Here is a 16,221-nt window from a genome sequence, read left to right as displayed (position 1 = left end):
CTTTTTAAAGCTTGCCTTTTTAAAATGATTAAATTAAGTGAGTCAAAAAAATTACTCCTATAACTAAGCTAAAAGTACCCATTTAGTTTCTAGATTCTGATTCTATGTTTCATAGATAAATTTTTGTATTAAATAATTTGATTTTTTATTTTGTTACATAATATTAATTTTCAATAAATTAAATATGCTATTTAAGGAAAAAAAATATACTACTGATTTTATTTTCAAGAAGCAATTACATGATCTAATTTGTCTATGATGCATATCGGGTTTGCTGTACACTTACACTACGTTAGTTTTAATTTTACCACGAACGTATAAGGTTCTATAGATTTTGCTTTCCCAGCCCACCCATCCCTTTCTTTTAGGAATAATTGCAAGAATTTATGAAATGGAGGGGTTGTTTTCATGTTTCAATCATTTTAAACCTATGAATTTTAATGTCTTAAAAAATAAATTAAAGTTTATAAGACAATTCATTATTCTGAAATTAAAGATTTCAGGTCTGGTTTGGCAGAATTTTAAATCTGTTAAAATTTTGCCAAATATTTATTTTTAAATTTATTTTTGCAACCCTTGTTCTATAGTCTTTATTCTATGTTGGGTAGAGACATAGACTTCCTTTTATCCTACTAGATTATTTAGGTTGGAGACCTGAGAAGTTTTATGATAAAGTTTTTATATTTGTCATTGATTGTAAAAAAATATAATTTTAAAAAAAAATATTTTGTTTCTTTCTTTTAGTTTTAGTAGGTAGGTAATTAATTTTGATTCACCCTACTAGCCACACTACAACGTTAACACAGGGAAGAAGGGGACAATGGCCTATGAATTAAAAGTTTCATAAACAAGTTTGTTAGCGTGAAACTTTAAGTACTTAATTAATTTTGATTGGTTGGTACAAACTAATAGTTTTTAAACTAGTCCACAAATATTTTAATTTACAAAGTAGTAATTTTGTTTATCATAATTTGTAGTTTACATTAATTTATCATTCAGTGCCTTATCCCTAAAGATCCATATTTGTAAAACGCTTAAATCTAATTTTAAAAGGTAAACAAAAAGATATGAAAATTTGGCAAGTTGTTATTTAACCTCATCTAAATTTTATTTTCTGTAAGACTACCAAAAAGTAATTGTCATTTATATAAAAAGTAATCTTTTTTTGTTATAAATATACGAGATATCAGCAACTAAATTTCGACAAAATAACAAAATCTGTAAAATGTATCTTAATTGCTACTTATTAAAAGCGAAGCTTTTCTACAATCGGATAGCTTTTTCGTTCATTTAGGCACGTTAGAATTGTCCTATCGATTACACACTTTGCATGATGATTCCTGTAATAGTTAGGTACGATTTAGAAAGCGTAGCAACACTTTAATCGTTACCATTTTAAATATGTTGATTTTTAACTTTTTTAATAAAAAAAATTTATGTGATATAATCATCCGATTGAACTGATTTTTGAAGTACTTATTTATTCCTATTACATTGAGGTACAATATGATAAGTGAAGCATCTCTATAATCAAGTCCTAAAAATGTCGGTATGTCCTTAAACAGAGGTGAATTCTTTTTTTTAAAATTAGGCTCGCTACTCTCTGCATAGTGAGGCAAAATTATTTTTGTGAAAAATCCTCCAAAATCACATTAAAAATCTACAAAAAATTAACAAAGTCTTATGTAATAACCCTTTATGATTTTTGAAATTTTGTAGATTTTAATGCGATTTTGGAGGATTTTTCACGCTAAAATAATTTTGCCTTACAAGCGATTAACGAGCCTAATTCTTTTTTGAGAATCCATCCACCTCAGTATTCTGTATTTAAGAAGTTTTGCAACAAATTTACGTATAATTTTGTCAAAACTTATATTTAGTTCTGACACTTTACAAGAGTTAATATTAGTCTGTCATACTGTTTCAGAGCTTCGCTTTTTTGGATGTTATCATTCTTAGCTGGATCTTTAAATCATTTAATGGTGCGCCAGATCAAGCGCGCCAGAGGTGGTCCAGATCGGCGCACCTTATATCAATCTTTAAATCAAAATGGCATAGGCGATCCAGCGCACCCAGCGGTTCACCTCTGGTGCTCCAGTTACACTCGTTTGGTGTAACCAACGCGCCAGATCGGGGTGAACCGTATTTAATAAATAAATATTTTTTTCAATTAGTTTTAAAATTTCATTGCAAAATTATCATGAAAACATTTTTATAACTATTATTAAAATAAATTATATATTGTTTTATTATAACACAATATATAAATTTATTACTTTAGCCGGTCAGTACGATATTTAATATATAACTTTTATTTAAAATATCGTACTGACACGGCTAAAGTTATAAAGTTGTAACTCTTTTAAAGATCATTGTTTTTTAGCAGTGGCTGTGGCTCACCTTCGGCCCACCTCCGGACCACCCCTGGCACGCCCCAATCTGGCACACTACTAAAAAGATTTAAAGATCCAGCTCTTGTTAGATAAAGTTTTACTGGTTAATTCTAGTTGCTTTGTTGAAACACTAAAATTGAAACATAAGAGCAAATAATATATGTGGGAGGAGGTGAGAATGAGATTTAGCGGAGGATATGTTCCTGGGATTGAACAAACAAAAAAATCTATAATATATCCGTACATGATAAAGTTATGAATTTGATATCATTCAAAAGCAAAGCTTATCTATAATTAGGGTCTGTACGTCCATCCGTAAAGGTTAGCTCTTTAAACAGAGCTGGATCTTTTAATCATTTTAGTGGTGAGCCAGATTGGGGTGAGCCAAATTTCAGCCAATCACAGCGCGGCATTTCATAAAATGCTGTGCTCTCATTAATGGAAAGTTGGCTTACCCCGATCTGGCTCACCACTAAAATGATTTAAAGATCCAGCCCTGGTTAGTATTGTCCTATCGATTTAAAACTTTACATGGAGATTCCTGTAGTAGTTAGGTACGATTTTGAAAGGGTAGTAACTCTATAATCGTTTTCACTTTTTTAACAAAAATTGTTGTGTGACATAATAATCCCATTTATCTGATTTTTCGAATACTGATTCTTAGGACAACAAAGTATAATGTTAAAAGCGAAGTATCTCTATAATCAAGTCCTAAAATTTAGGTATGGCCCTAAACATTATCCTGTATTTTAGCAGGTTTTCAACAAATTTACTTACAATTAAGTTTGAACTTTATAATCTGATTATTTAGTTCTGACACTCTACTAGAGATAATGTCCGTTTGTCCTACAGTTTCAGTTGGATAAATTTTTCTGTCTCTTTGGCAAGGGTAATAAAACCAATGTTTTGACTATTTATAAGATTGGCTAAAACACAAAAGCACCAACTATGAAAGTACTTTCTCTTAGTAAGTATGAAGGGATTAATCAGCTTATATCAACAACGAAATTAGTCCGGGAAAAAAATCACGAAACGTCGTTGAGGGGATACACATAGTAAAATTGACGACCTTTTTATCTGCCCCCCAAATATTATTTTAGATTTATTATGCTTGTTGGCTATATCTTTTTCCTGGGAATTAACACAGAAAAGTTCTTAGAAAGATACACATAATTTTTTATTATTCGTGTTTTTGTCTTTTTGATAGTTAATTTAGTTGGTTTCCTTATAATTTGTAAACTCAGGGACCTTAAGGGATAAGACATTGGAATATTAATTGATAATGATAATAAACAAAATTACCCCTTCATTACATTAAATTGATTGGTTGAAAACTACTAGTTTCGAACCAATCAGTCAAAATTAAATAAAACTACCCAAAGTTTTTGAGCTGACGAATGCGATAATTGGGTTATAAAACTTTGGATACCAGTGTATGTTACAGTTAAGTGTCCCATTCCTCCCTGTTTTTAATTCTATACTGCAGAGGCTAGCTTTTTATATTCATAATAAAATTTACATCAACAACTACAAAATTAAAGCTTAAGAAACTGACGGGCATCAAGTAAACACAGAAAAAGTGTAGAATAGACTGGATGAAATTCAAAGAATTATAAATCATAATGATTTTTTGAATGATCATTCGTTTTGTGTTGTCATTCATGTAATAAAAATTTTATTGGCAGAATTAAAAACATATGTAATACCTTATTTTCAAAACAATTATTTCAAGTTTAACCCTTTACAGTCGGGCCCCTGGAGACCTGGAGGATCTGGACCTGCAGGATCATACCTGGAACCTGAAAGTGACTTGAACACCTGTATTTCATATAAGGATGTACTACTAGAGGATTTTTTAGTATTTTGGTATGATAAAATGCTTTGTTTTAGTCCAAAAAATATTTTTGCTCTTTACCTGGATGACCCTGCCAGGTTTGCTGGCATCCTGTGCCCGCCAGGATGAAGATATTCAAAAAATTCCAACTCTCAGTTATGTGTCATACCCATACTTAAAAAGTCACGCAGTTTGGGCTCTTTATCTTACACACACAGAAAATGAGATAGAAAAAACCGGATGGGGGGGCGTTCAACGCCCCCCCCCCCCCCGACCGTTAAGGGTTAAGGAACCTTATACAACGTTCCAAAAACCGAAGCTCAAAAAACTGTAAAAAAAGAAGATTTAATGATAAAAAAAATCTGTGAAGATTTTCTAAAAGTGATAACTTTAGTGGCTCTGTCACCTGTGATTAGTGAGATCTTAAGGAACATACAATTAAACTTATAGAATTATAAGTATTTCATCCCAAAATATATCAGAGAGACAAACAGATGGATTTCTTGAATAATAGAGTAGCTTCAATACCAAAACCCGAGAGCTAAGGGTTAAACTAGAGAAGTTATTGCAATTATGAAATACATTATTAACGATCAAACTGCCTCAAGTTTAAAACATATAAATGTGAAAAAGCTTTGCTTTTACAAACAGTTGTTAATATCAGGGAGGGAGGAAGGATATAGGGCTGTTTATTACTCTAGTCCCCAAAGTTTTATTCTAACGCTTTCTTATTCGTTGACTTAACAACTTTGGGGACTTTAGTGAATTTTTATTAGTTGATTCAATAACTTGAGTGTCCAAACCAGTAATTGTAATCTATAGAAGGGATAATTTTGTGTTTTATCATTGGGGATGTATATTAATTTTTGTCTTATCCCTTTAGATCCCTGTGTTAATATCATTCATATAAAATATTCTTTAATAAATGTAAAGGAAAATATTGAAGAGAAGGAGAGGGTTATGTAGATGAAGGATTCACACATTCCAACTAATTGTAAATAGCGAAGTTATCCAATAAATCTTTAAATATAGCAAAATTATCTCTGTTTGAACCGATAAGGTTCTCCTTTACAGTTCAGCTTCTCACAGGTTCTTGGGTGGGTACCACGCTTTCCATACGAGAAATCGCCCCTAGAAAAAAATAACTCTTCCACAAAAAATATGTATACTTTTTTTTAAAACTAAATTTAAATATGGGTTGTCAAATTCAAACCCACCTCCCTCAAGTGCCCCAAAAAAGTTCTATGGGCGATATTTGTTGGATACTGTGAAAAAGTGGAAAGATATTTGATAAAACTTACAGAATTTTCTTCAATTAACTAGCAATAAAGAATTTTTTTAAAAATTTCATTTAGATCCTGTGACTGTCAGGTTAAATAGCCCTTGTGACTGTCAAGTTGGATAGCTTCTGTGACTGTTAGGATGGATAGCTTCTGTGATGTCAGGTTGGATAGCTTCTGTGACTGTCAGGTTAAATAGCTTCTGTAACTGTCAGGTTGAATAGCTTAATTCTGTGACTGTCAGGTTGGATAGGGTCTGTGACTGTCAGGTTGGATAGCATCTGTGACTGTCAGGTTGGATAGCGTCTGTGACTGTCAGATTGGATAGCATCTGTGACTTACAGGTTGTGACTTCATATTTTAATTAAAGAGTACCAGCGCTTCTATCAATTAATGGATAAAATTTTCTTGTTCAGCATATAATTGTAAATTTTGCTTAATTGATAAAACATAAAAATAGAAAAGGTTAATAGTGGGAGAGGTTATTGGGGGTGTTGCTATTATCAAGCCTCGGGGAGAAGGTAAAGGGGAAGGTTTGAAAAAAGGTGTAAATGACTCCCTCCTCCGGGAGTCAAAATGGAGAGGGGGGAGGGTTTAAACGGAGTGTTCGTGTGTGTGTGTGTCCATAGCTACACATATTCTTTTTCTAGTATAGTATAAACTCACACTACCATGTGTTAGCTGTAACCCTTGAAAAAAATCGTCGGACACTGTTTTAAAAATAGAAGCCTATCAATGCTTTAAAAAGTGATTATAATTTTGTATTAAAAGAATTTTTAGTTTTAGTATCTATATACATTGACATATGTTACTGGTAAAATTGAATCAAGAACAATTTTGACAGCAAGCGTAACAAGATTAAGCTAAAAGTAATTTTTATCTAAATATAAAAGTAAACTCTTTAGTTATATTCTACAAATGTTGGTTTCTTGTAAGTAAAAATACTCCAAACAGTCAAGTTATGCTAAGGTTGGATTTGGACAGTCAATCGAACGGTCGGACAAACCAAGATATAAAGTAGCTACACTACTAAAACAATTGTATAAGTAAAACAGAAAGGAAAATTAATATATTAGAATAAATATACGTATCATATAATTAATCATTATACTGTGGTCGATTTTTCCGTCTAAAACAATATACATTAAAAAAAACTATAAAGAAAATAATGAAATAATTATTTGATATAATTAAAAGGTTTTGATGAGCAAAGCTACTCATTTCTGTATAGAAATATAACATCTCACTTTAACTATTCAAACAAGATTGACATCATCCATGAGTAAAGCTTAACAATAGGGAAAAACAAAAATTTACAGAAAGAAAAAATGATCAATCTTAAAAAAAGTTGTTATTTTGTTAATTCGAAAAAATGTATTAAAGCAAGATTCATAATATAAAAGAACGGTTCCAGGACAAACGCAGGAGTCCCAAATGTCAGAGTGGACAAACGCAGGAGTGTTAAAATATTAATTTTATTAAGTATTTCTATACAGATTAGGTTAGGTTAGGATATGAATGAACAAATAAGCTTCCCGCAGGCAGTGGCGTGCGAAGCACTTTGTCTAGGGGGGGGGGGCATTTTTAAGATTTTGTAAAATTTTGCCCCCCCCCCCTAAAACAAAGTGCCCCAGGGGGGCATTTTGATTATATATACTAATTTTAAATATGGGCGTTTTAAGGGGTGGGATTATTTGATTATGGGCCTTCTAGTTCTTATCCCTTCTTCCCCATCCCTATTTCCCATTTACATCCCACATCTCTTCCTCCCCCCCCCCATCTCTTCTCCCCCATCCCTTCTCCCGACCCTGCAATGGCCGAAAGGAAGGGAGCTAGAAAGCATCTTCAAAAAAATGTACAGAAGATAATTTAACCTCCAACCCCCCCCCAACACAAAACATTTTTTATGGGTGGAAGGGGATGTTATAAAATCTCAGCAGGAAGGATGAATGACCCCATTAAAAAAATTTGGGGGGGGGGGGGAGAAAAACACTCATTTTGGAAATAATTTACCAAAAATTAACCTAATATGTAAAACTGATTTTAAATATTTTTTTATTGTATGACAACAAGGATGACAACATCTTTAAGTATATAGCAAAGCACAAAAAATCATTAATAAATCTGTTGAAATAAATATATATTTTAGGTAGAAAAAGTCACAAATCCTTTTTCATGTATGTTGTGTGATGACAGTCAAAGTAAATTACATACTGGATGCTCGAAACAGCGAGAAATTTTATTTTTTTTAATAATATAATCCACAATAAAATTTATCGTACCATAAAAACCAAAGATATAAAGAAATATGTAAAAAATAAAAAAAATTACTTGTTCTTTCATCTACAGATATAAAAATCTCTTAGAAATATGGAAAACTTTGGGGTATAGTCTCTTTTGTGGCAACGCCTCTTAAGGGGCATTTCATCGTAATTTCATAGTAGCTTTTAATAGGTTATTCTTGGTTAAGTTAGGTCAGGTAATTTCCCCGCAGGGTTAGGCAATTGACCCGCAGGAGCTATAAATAGGTGAAAAGCTACTGTGAAAATACGACGAAATGCACCTTAAAAGGCAATGTCACAAAAGGGACTATACCTGAAATTTAAAAGATACAAAAATAGCCAAAAACGTCCTGAAAAGCAGTCCGACCTCCATGAATTTTTAATAGTTAATTATACTCCATAATGATGGGAATGTTAACATTAAGTTTAAGCCTTCTATCTTTAATTGCAGTTGAAAAAATACCATTTCCCCCTTAGCATTACGTACTGACAGCCATATTGAATTATAGAGAAGCTAAAAAGTTATATCAACATATCCTACCCTCTTTAAATGGCACTTTAAAACTCTGTTAATTTTTGATTAAGTGGTGTTTAAAAGGATTTAAAAGGTCAGTGAGTGAAGCGCACCTAAAAATATTTACTCCTTTCCTTTTAACTAAAATCAATTAAAGACAACAAGAGTGGCGTATTTTATCAAGTTAGGAATATAGAGTGTAGTTAGTTTTAAGGGTTTTTAATGAAAATTGCCAAAAAAACATGTCTTTTTGTAAAGGTATGTACACAAAAAAAATGATAAACTTATCCTGAAAATAAAATGACATCATATATAGTTATTCATTTAGACAGACATACAGTGTTGAGAAAAAGGCTTAGATAAATATCAACTCTGTTTCTTTTTTATATAAAATAACTTTTTGATTAAATATTTTTGTTTACACATGTTTTTATAGAAATAAAAACAAAATATACAATGTGATAAAAAGCAGAAACTATTTGGAAGGGCGCGAAGCGCAAATTTTTTTCTTCAAATATGCAGGGAGTTAGGGGTTTTTGGGCTATTTATTACACTAGTCCCCAATATTTCATATAAAATTTTCTTATTCATTGGCTCAACAACTTTGGGGACTTTAATGAAATTTTGATTGGTTGGTTAATTAAGTCCAGTTTCCATACATTTCATCCACTAATTGTAATCTATATAAGGGGTAATTTTGTGTATCATCATTGGGGATGTACAAAATTTCTTTGGTAAAAAGTTTTTATTATACAAAATAAAATACTTCCTATTACCTGGTTTGTTATGTTCAGTGAAAAAAGATTATAACCTAATTTCTAAACTAATTAAAAAATTTGGTAAGGTTAAATGAATAGTAACTGTCAGTTTGACGCGAAGCGCCAAAATTTTTTTTTGGAGTATTTCTTGATCTTTTTTTTTGGAAACTGGGATAATTTTTGCTTTTTGTAGGGTAGGGGGCAAAAAGGGGCATTTTTGTTGACCAGGGGGGGGGGGCAAAATGGGGCATTTTTCAACATTTAGGGGGGGGGCGGTGGCTAGGGGGGGGCGTTTTGGTCGCTAGGGGGGGGGATTGCCCCAAATGCCCCCTTCGGTTCGCACGCCACTGCCCGCAGGGGTTAGGCATTTATAAAACCTATAATATGGTCTAAAATAGGTTAGGTTAGGTTAAGTGTCCACTTCAACGTTTGTCCACTCCGACGTTTGGGACTCCTGCGTTTGTCGTAGGACCTAAAAATTGGTTTCATGATGTGTCTTGTCATTATAGGAATCGCCATAGTAAACATCAAGGGTAGAACAGTTATATTGTAACAAAATTCATAGTTAAAGGTACAAATAGAAATTGAGCATAATAAAATTTAAGATTGCAATCTTAAATCAATTTTTATTAATAATTACACTCTATTTTACAGTAAGTAATGGAAACATTATGACAACATCCAAAAAGCGAAGCTCTGAAACGGATGGACAAAAGGGCATTAACACTTGTATAGAGTGTCAGAACTGAATAATCAGAATATAAATGTATAAGAGTCGAAGCAAAATTGTAAGTAAATTTGTTGAAAAATTGCTTGATGCAGGATAATGTTTAAGGACATACTTACATTTTTAGGACTTGATTACAGAGTTGCTTCGCATATAATATTGTACTTTGTCGTCCCAGGAATCAGTATACCAAAAGTCAAATCAATCGGATAATTAGATCATATAGAAATTTGTTGTTAAAAAAGTGAAAAATCAACTTGTTGAAAATGGAAATTGAAGTTAAGGTATACATAGAATATTGATGTAAGTTTACCCCACTGTGCAGAGTCGTGGTGTATGTATTGAAGTTAAGGTAGACATAGAATATTGATGTAAGTTTACCCCACTGTGCAGAAGGGTAGTGTATGTATTGAAGTAAAGGTAGACATAGAATATTGATGTAAGTTGACACCTTACAATTTTATCAAGAATAAACAGAAAAATAATCAAGAGAAAATAATTCAATTGTGTCCATAAGCAACGCAGCAATAACAAGCATAAGAATTCTAAATTGACTGTGATACAATGCAATAAATAACTTTACAGTATGACTCAGAACAGGTTCTGATCCAGCTGATATTATTCGGTTTCGAAGCCATTCTAGAAAATATCATGTATGCCTTTTCTTCTGTCTTTATACCTTTTATACTAGAATATTTTTTTAGTTTTGAATAACATAACGTGTGAGTACTGTGTACTTTGCATTTCAAACGTGATTTATATTCAAATTAAAACAAGTAATAAAGAACTCAAGATTAGTGCAGCTAATTTTGGTACACCTACCTAACATAGTGATTTAATTTATAGCATAAAAGGTTGAGAATATCTGTCAGCTCTTTTGAGATTTGACCGTTTATCTATCCATCTGTCTGAAGAATTTTTCATCCTCAAAAGTCTAAATATCCACACAAAAAAAGTTGAAGGCAGAGGATAATATGCTAATTAAGGGTCTAGTTAATTCATATTATTTGAAATTAGGTCTACTTCGAATTTTTCAATTATAAATATTGATGGCATACTTATTAAGCCGACAGGCACAGATGTAAAAAGTAAATATTATATCACATTAGCCTCGCTGTTGAAAACAGATGGTTAATTAGTATTTATTTAAAATATAAATGTTTTTAAGGAGCAAAAATAAAATTTTACGAAACAAAAATCCTTTATTTTCATTCGGTCAAAAAGCAAAAAGGACACCTCAAGCATAAATTACACAAACAGCACAAAGATAATTTTTAAAACTTAGATGTCAATATATTTTACAGTAAATTCCTAAAATGAATTATTGCTATTTTGTAAGAATACCATACATACAACTTCATATCATCACCTGTTTGCCTTCATGCTGCTTATCAAAAACATAACAAATTAACTTAGAATTAAATGGAATTTTCCACTGGTTCCTAATCGGTTCGAAACCGTGAAGAAAAAACATGTCTAAGTTTGCTGAAAGATTACAAGGTGCAATTTCATCCATACTGCACATAGACAACAAAGACATAGACATAGGTTAGGTTAACTAAGGATTAAGAGAGACCTACAGGGAAAATACAATATGGATGGATAGGCCTCATAATTTGCTCAGCTACATATTTCTATTCTTTGTCTTTTTATGCATTAGCTTTCAATGCTATAATTTTAACTTAAGTAAACTGCAACACTCTCCCCCCTTAGGAAATAAAAGCTTCTTAAATGGCCCTGTGTCACCCTTTTAGCCTCCATCCTTAGTTAAGATTAAGGGCGAACACCCTTTTTAGTAGCGAAGCTACTCTATAATTCACTTTGTCCGTCCGTCAGTCAGTCCGTCAGTCAGTCCGTCAGTCCGTAACGCTATGGGGGAAATGGGATTTACTCAGGTCCTATAAAAGATAGAATGCTGAAATTTTTTGACAACATTCCCATCATTAAGGAGCACAATTGACTATAAAACATCATTGGCGTTCGGACCGATTTTTAGCAGGTTTTAGGCTATTTTTATATTTTTCACATTTTTCTCCATATCTTCAGTGTTTATGGTCCGATTTTCAAATTTTTTTCAGTTACAGATATTAAAATTAAATTTCCCGTCGTTTAAAGGAACAGCCATGAAGGCCAGACTGCCTTTTTAGCAGGTTTTAGGCTGTTTTTTTATATATTTAACATTTTTCTCCATATCTTCAGTGTTTATGGTCCGATTTTCAAAATTTTTTCAGTTATAGATATCAAAATTAAATAACCCGTCTTTTAAACAAAATAACCATGACGGCCAGACTGCCTTTTTAGCAGGTTTTAGGCTATTTTTATATATTTAACACTTTTTTCCATATCTTCAGTGTATATGGTCCGATTTTCCAATTTTTTTAAGTTAAGGATTTAAAAATAAATTTTTTTGTGGTTTTAATAAAACAACCATGACGGCCAGACTGCCTTTTATCAGGTTTTTGGCTATTTTTTTATGTTTTACATATTTCCCCATATCTTTGTATATTTTGATGCAATTTTCAAACTTTTATGGGATATCTGTATCAAAATAATTTTTCTCATTGTTATGAGCATCTTTAATATAATTTACTTTGACCATCGTCATCATGCAAAATAAAACAAGGTTTCATGTTTATTTTATCCAATAAATCTATTCTTGATTTTAGTAAAAATCTTCAAAATCTACGTATTCCAATTGACGATTTTTTGTGCTTCGCTACTTATGGATGTTGTCATCCTTGTTCTTGCTTATTATTCTTTATTTTTTTCTATATTGTAAAATTAATTTAGAATATTTATTTTCTAAAGTAAAATTGTGTGATTGATTATTTTGGAAATGTAGGTTTTAGTGTGTAAATTGCAGATATATGGCTTCTTTACGACATCCATTCTAATCAAAACATCTTCACAGGAAAAATACATTTGATAACAAGTTACTATTTTCTTCAACTTCAAATGCCAACATCCATAACAGCGAAGCTCAACAAATAAAACGATTGGACTAACGAACATAAACAACTGATTTAAAAAAGAGTTAATGGCCTTTTCGGTCCAAGAATCGCCATTTTAAAGGATATTTTGATATTGTTAAAAGAATTAAAGTTGACAAAAAAAACACATTTATTAAACAGGTGTTTGACTGACTGACTGAAACATTTGACTTTTAGAGCAGCTGCGCTACTTACAAATTTACTTTTTAATCGATTGAAATAGTAATTAAAATAATAATAAAACATGTATTAAGATGCAAGTCAGAACTTACTTCAAAATTTAGGTTACACTTGTTCTAAAAGAATTAATCGGTGTAATCCCAAGAATTTATAAGTGGGTAACCAAACCTCCCCACTCAATTTATCTTTTGAACTTTCGGGATGATATAACCTTGCGAGCCTTATACCTGCCTAATACTTATGCTGTTGACCTTACATAACCTTACCTGATTTAAGAAAAGCATTAATATTCAAAATTATTAGGAGAGGGTCAAGGTGCTGACTTTGGAAATTACCAATAATTCTTTAACCACATTTTTGGACTAAAAGTCTAGTAGGAATGTAAGAATATGTATTTTTCTATGCTGGTACAACTTAAACAGATCGATAAACTTTTGGATTTAAAGATAGATGAACAGATTTACAAGTATAAAATCCATATAGATAAACGATAAATGGAAGACAGTCGGAAAACTAAATGGATGGATAGATAGATAGACATGAAGACAGACAGAAAATTAAATGGATGGATGGTTAGAATGTTTTTGCATATTTACACAAACATTTTTACGAATTCACTCTTTCACCACCAAACATTTTTACAAAAAATATAATTTTTAGTAGCAAAGTTACTAAATAACTCATTTTGTATGTCATTCATTCCATCCAGCTGTCCATACGACTGTACGACTAAAAGGAAAACCGAGGTTTTCTCTGCTTCCATTAAAGATAGAAAGTTGAATCCTTGTGAACAGATTTCTTACATTCAGTTCGCCAGTAAGTCGTTAATTCTATGAGAGACACTTAATTTTTACAGAGAAAATGTAATTTTCACGGAAACTTCTTAAGGTATAAGGCTGTATTTTTTAAGATTCTTATGAAATGGTTAATATTTGGGATCATAGCTATCTGTTAAGGACTGATGGCCCTACCCTAAACGTAGAAATGTTCGCTTTAAAACTGGAATATTTTTAACTGTCTATAATGAACTCCCTATCCACCTCTTATTGTTAACCCTATCATCGACAGTTTTTACACTTTAAGTAAAAAAACAATTTTTTTATTTATATCAAATGATTTTTTTGTTGCAATATTTAAAGCTTTTTTTATACACCAAAAATAATTTTGCTGAAGTATAATCTTTTATAATTATACATATTTTTTTAGTTTTTATTATCATTAAATTGGTTAACTTTTAGAAACACTCGTTCTCAACAAAGTCCTCTTCCCTGATTTGTGCTGATGCTACCACGCCCCCACCCCCCACCCCCTTATTCTCCCCTGTCTCTTTGTTGCAATTTTTTCGTCAAATCATTGGGTCTAATGCTAAATCTTGCATTTTTTACCTACATTTTGCAACTTCACATGTGGCGAGCATTCAGTCAGGGATCTTCAGGGATAGATTAATGTATATTTCCAATGATGATAGACTAAACTACCCTTCATTAAATTACAATTATCAGTTCAATAGTTTTGCTGGTTTGAACCAACCATCAAGATCAAATAGAAATACCCAAAGTTTAAAAGCAGCGAATAAGAGAGTGATTTTTAAAAATTGTTACTATAATAGTTTACAATCCATTGTCACCTCCTTCCCTGCGCGGAAGGTGAAAAGGATAGAATTTATCTTTATATCGCATACATTGTTTTTGCTTTTAAACATTTTAGAACAAAAGCAGCTACTCTTTAACTCAGTTGTCAGCGATATGATTTTTTCTTTTTATTTAATAGGCGTAATCAATCAAAATAAATATTGTATAAAAAATTCTATATTAGAAAAAGTTATTTCAACTTACATGCATTTATTAAAAATTTTATACTTTCTTCTTTCTAAATAATTGGCATTTCTCTATTTAACTGTAATAAAAAGTTTATAATTATGTTAAATTTCACCATTATACCAGGGAGGGAGGGGACATTGGGCTGTTTATTACACTAGTCCCCAAAGTTTCATAATAACGTTTACTTATTCGTAAGCTTTACAACTTTTATCGAATTTGTTCAGTGTCCTAACATTTAAACCATTAATTGTAATCTACTGATGGGGTAATTAATCAACATTGGGGATGTAAATAAATTTATCGGCCATAATCTCGTCCCTTTAGATCCCATAATGCTTTTTAAGACTAATAAGGTTTTGTTACTATTTAACTGTTATAGTTCAAGAAAATATGGCAGCTGGATTATAAAATAAATGCTGCAGATTATTTTCGGTATTTAGCCATTAACAGCTACAATTTTGGCACTTACTGGTTGAATGTTAATGCTGCAAACTGTTACAGCTGCAGGCCGCGGCAGCTGAACCCTATTTTTAAGTTTAATAATTGATATATGTATATCTGCTCTGATAACAAAAATATTTCCATATTAATATTGTTTAAAAATCCAATCTACAAATACCCCAAGGCTTAGAAAGTGATATGAATGATCTTTTGCAACAAAATGAGTAAGCACATTATTTGGGGACGTACAGATTCGCGCATCTAGCAAATGCTTTGGCTAAACTGCAGGGATCGAAGGGATATTGGACGACAAATTACATTGGTACCCAAAGTTTTTAAAAAGATATTATATCATTTGTTGGCTTAAATTTTTAAGGTACATTCTAAATTCCTGATTCATTGATTAAAACTTGATTGGGCAACCAAACTAATTAATTTTATTAACATTTTTGTGGACAATTTATACAATTTCAAATTATATTATAAAGTAGTAAGATATTATGGTCTGTTATTAAGATCTCGCTAAATAGCTAACATAATTCTCCATTTTGACATAATTCTAGGATCATTTTAGGTTATTTTTTAAATTTAATTAGTTAATTATAGGGTCTTTCAAGGGAAAAGTTATTTTTAAAAACTTAATTTTGTGTAGAAACAGATTAACTATATAAAATGTTTTATATTTTTGGAAAATGTGTTCTGGCACATTTGTGTTTCCAATATTTTAAAATGATTATTTCAACAAATTATCCCCTAAAAACCGGTTATTCCAAAGGCCTTATTTTTGAATATTTATGGATTTAAAGTAACATATTCTTGAAAGACCCTGTACTACATCATAACGTAGTAATGTTTTTGGTCTTTCCTTTGAGATCTCTCTAACCACTTACCAGATTAAGTTCTGGTTCTAAATTTTGGAAAAGTTTCATATATGTGTCGTATATCAATTAGTAACTATTAATTAGTTTTTCTATATAACCCCACATGACTATTTTTTATTTC

This window comes from Acartia tonsa, chromosome 5, assembly GCF_053477335.1.
Source record: "Acartia tonsa isolate MP-2025a chromosome 5, ASM5347733v1, whole genome shotgun sequence".
NCBI classification, from domain to species: Eukaryota; Metazoa; Arthropoda; class Copepoda; order Calanoida; family Acartiidae; genus Acartia; species Acartia tonsa.
This window is presented reverse-complemented; position numbering follows the sequence as displayed.